At 31.4% G+C, this 4603-nt stretch overlaps 1 long non-coding RNA gene across 1 annotated transcript; it reads right to left on the bottom strand.

The window, feature by feature from the left end:
• Nucleotides 1-2270: 2270 nt before the first annotated feature.
• On the bottom strand, nt 2271-3828 carry LOC133853656 (uncharacterized). The gene is made up of 2 exons (XR_009896696.1): nt 3361-3828; nt 2271-2545 (listed from the first exon to the last, which is right to left on the bottom strand). It is a non-coding gene; the product is annotated as an uncharacterized LOC133853656 (long non-coding RNA).
• Nucleotides 3829-4603: the final 775 nt, after the last annotated feature.

Here is a 4603-nt window from a genome sequence, read left to right as displayed (position 1 = left end):
TCAATATATATAGAGGCTATTTATTGAGATTAAATTGCTTTAGACCCTTGAAAAAACCAACTTTTAACTCAAAAAGAGTTTTTTAAAAGTTGTAGCTTTTGGAAATACAAAAGTATTCTAATAAAATAGCTATTGGTTCAAGTAATGTTTTTGGCTATGAGCATAAGGATTTACAATATATATTTTTTTTCTTTCACAATTAATGTAAATTCTTGGTAAAAGTCAACTATATTAGAAAACTTAACTAAAGGAACATATGAAGAACTTACCTAAAAGAACATATGAAGAGGTATCGTCATCTAAGCTCAAAGAAATAAAAAAATAAAAAAGAAGGGGCATCATTCAATATTCACAACATATTTGGTCAAAGCGTCTAGTTAAGTAGTATTTTGAAATATTATTGGCTTAAAAGAAGTAGTAAATATGCAATACTGAAGTGCATAGAGTCATCATACTATTTATTTATGCAAAGCAATTATAATTAAATAGTGAAAGTCACAAATTCAAGAGACTTCTCAAAATGTCGCATTTATAATAAAGAGTACGTACTAGTTAAAAAACAAACAAATGAATTATTACAATTATGAAGAGATATTTGAAGGAGGGAATCTTATACAAGCATACTAGAAAATAAGTAAAAGACAAAAAGAAAATATATAAAAACAAAAGTTAGCATTAATCAAAAGTTTAGTTATGTAGGATAAAATTAACAATTTTCACATAAATTGTCTAAGTGCCTTAATAATCTCTATTCATTTAATTCCTAATGATCACGCTATAGAATTCATACTCTTTCATAAAAGAAAAGTGGCAACAATTTTTTAATTGTTTTTCCTTTGCATATACTAACGAATGCTTTGCTATTTAAAATATTAAAGATTGTTAAAGAAAAGATTAACAATACAATGGTTGCCTCCATCATCAACTTGCTCCATATTAATATAAAAAATATGTTAATTTTTAATTTGTTGTGACGTGTGCATGGGTGGATCCTCGCTCCAACATCAACCCTATCTCATGCACCAACGTTTGAATATTGTTTGTGAACCAAACCTTTCTCATTGATGTTAGAAGTCAGAACTGTACGTGAAGAGTAAGGGACGAGGAGAGGCTGAAAGGGCCAAGTAAGTAGGTGTTATGTGTGTGTTTGATAAGGTTGGACTTAGTAAAGACCATTGGAGGTGCATCTCCACACTATAACATCACTGGGTTGCAATGGGCACAAAGGTATATTTGCTATGGTCCGAGCCTCCTCCTCACTAAACAAATTAGCAAGCAGCCTCATATTTTGTTCAGACCTTTCTCATTGATGTTAGAAGTCGATCAGAATTGTGAAGAGTAAGGGACGAGGAGAGGCTGAGTAGGTGTACATGTGTGTGTTTGATAAGGTAGATGGAGAAAAGACTATTGGAGGTGCATCTCCACACCATAACATCACTGGGTTGCAATGGCCGGGCACAAATGTATATTTGCTATGGTCCAAGCCTCCTCCTCACTAAACAAATCAGCAAACAGCCTCATATTCCACTTCTTTGTAACTGGGTCAATGAGTTTAGATACCTTCATATCTACCCTTGAAGTCCTTCTAGCTAGGAGATTGTTATTTTTCATCTCTCATCCATTTCCAAAGGATTTTGGATTCTGCATAACATAGAAGGTAGATCTCTCATACAAATGACTAAAATCACATGCTTAAGCCAATGATTTTTATTGATCATAGTAATTTAATTATTATTAAATATATACTTGCTGTAATTTGCTGCCAAAATTCGTTAACCAATATATAGTCGTTGTAGATCGTCATAACATAAATATTAACCATTAATTGTACGTAGATCTCGTACGTACGTTCAAGAAGAAAATGTTTTTAGTAGGCTCAGGGCCATTTAGATGGCGAGTAACGCATCAATTGCCAACATCCATCCTATTGTCAACAAGATACCCTCTTTAATTATTTGTCTTGAGAATATCTCAAAATAAAAGGAAGCATCAAAGGGCTAAAAAGGCTTGTTATTGTTGTAATGATAAGGAAAAATCTATACCTAATCCTTGGTTTAATTTTCACAAGATTTCAATTTAATGCCAAAGTTTTCAATTTCTAAAATTAATTCCTTTTGTAACTACGGTTTTTTAAATTGATCATTCTGTTTGTAGAGTGATTTGGCTTGCAACGGATTTTTTTTTTTTTGTAGCACACGAGACTACGAACGTCAATACATAATAATTTAAGATACCACAAAATCATCTTTTAAAAGCACCAAGGCACCATAAACCTCAAGAATTATAACTTCATTTCATTAAATATAATTGTTACAAAGTCTTACTCTTCAATTGATACATGTCATAACATTTTTCCTCACAACATAGAAGCCACAAGATTTTGGGCCTCAATATTTAGTAACACATGAAAATACATATCATATCATATACTGGAACCCAAAGGACACAACAAGGTAAACCAGCAAAGCATAAGTCCATCGAACCCCTTATTACGGTCCAGACATTCAAGATCTCGCTCGCCAATCTACAATTCCATCTTAGTCACCTAGAAACCATCGATACAAATTCAAAAAATTAGACTGGCTTGATGTATATCAATTAGATAAAGGGGAATGCGCAACAAGTCGTAATGTGGTGGAGAATAAAAATAAAAAGGAAAAATTATACTTGATCCCCCTAAACTGACAACCTTTCGCAAAAACATATTCAAACTTCAATTTCCGACATTTGACCATTCAAAACTACAATTTTTTTTTTTTTTTTTTTTTTTTTTTTTTTTTTTTTTTTTTCTATTTACACCCTCCTTTGGATTTTAAGGACTAAAATGAAAAGAAATTTAAGCACAAGATGGGCATGTGCCAAATTTTAATTTGAAATGCTCGAAGCTTGCGTTTGTAAAAAAAAAAATAATGCTTCATCAACTTTAATACAAAAATATTACAAAGTATGTAAATTTCAATGAAACAGTAGTTTGAATAAGCTAAGTAGCATAAATGATAATTTGGTCTGTTTGCTAAAAAAAAAAAAAAGGTGTCAGTTTATGGAGATTTAATATAACTTTCTTGAGAAGCAAAAAATTGATAATGAACCATCTATTAAAAATGTTAAAAGTGTTCGTTTGCAATATAAGAGAAACACACACACACACACACACACACACACACACACACACACACACACACACACACACACACACACACACACACACACACACACACACACACACACACACACACACACACACACACACACACACACACAGAGATATATATATATACATATATTGTGGAATAACATCTTCTTCACAACTATATGTGTATTTTCATGCATATCCATAAGAAGTAGTTGGAAACCACTTACCAAACTCGAAGCTTATTAATTCTTGATATTATGCTTCTTCGTTTCCTCTTCGTAGCACTGTACTAGACAATGTGCATGATGATAGCCAAGAAGTCTCAATTTCATATAACAATGCTTAAAGCAATCTAATATCATATCACCAAGGTTGATGGGAAAATGTTTAGGATGTGTTGGACTTCGAAAAAGGCATCGAATAAGATGTTGAGCTGTATAAAATGGTTCTGTTAATTTACACTTCTTGAATGTGGTTTCAATGCAATGATCAATATAACTTGTATCCGCTTTATCAAGTTGGAAGAGATGAATGTTGGTTGGTAGTGTTGTGTGAGCAGAAGAGGGAGTGGTAGGATTATTAGCATGTACTTTGAGTATCACAAGGATAATCAACTCCATCATTACCAACATAAGTTTTGTCATACTTTTCCTAGACATCTTATTTCTCTCACTTTAGAAATTCTCTTAATTGAACATCAATGTAAAAGCTATTTATTGAGATGAAACAGCTTCAAAACCTTGAAAAACCAATTTTTTTTATTCAAAAAGAGTTTTTTAAAAGTTGTAGCTTTTGGAAATACGAAAGTATTCTAATAAAATAGCTATTGGTTCAAGTAATGTCTTTGGTTAGGAACATAAGGTTCTTCAATTTTTTTTTACACAATTAATGTAAAATTCTTGGTCAAAGTCAACTATATTAAAAAGCTTGCGTAAAAGAACATGTGAAGAGGTATTATCATCAAAGCTCATAGAAATAAATAAATAAAAAAAATCAAAAAGAAGAGGCATCATCCAATATTCACAACATATTTAATCAAAGCATCTAGTTAAGTAGTATTTTGAAATTAATATTATTGGCTTAAAAGAAGTGGTAAATATGCAATATTGGAGTGCATAGAGTCATCGTACTATTCATTTATGCAAATAGATTATAAATGGTGAATGTTACAAATTGAAGTGATTTCTCAAAATGTCGCATTTATAAAGGAACCATTTATAGAGACCAGGAGCAGATAAAATGCAGAAACTTGAAGGACTAAACTAATCTCTCATACTCGAAAGTTTATCTACACAAGGATTCTCATCTCGTAACACATTTATTCCATTTCTATAGGAATGTAAAATGGGATAATAATCATCAATTGAAACTGAAAGACCCATGCAGAGATGTGAAACAAATTTCTCAAACAACTAGAAGTTGCAGCTGATGCAATGAAATCTTCTGATTTCTAAATTAATAAAAAAAATT

Source organism: Alnus glutinosa, chromosome 13 (assembly GCF_958979055.1).
Source record: "Alnus glutinosa chromosome 13, dhAlnGlut1.1, whole genome shotgun sequence".
Lineage (NCBI taxonomy): Eukaryota > Viridiplantae > Streptophyta > Magnoliopsida > Fagales > Betulaceae > Alnus > Alnus glutinosa.
This window is presented reverse-complemented; position numbering and strand designations above follow the sequence as displayed.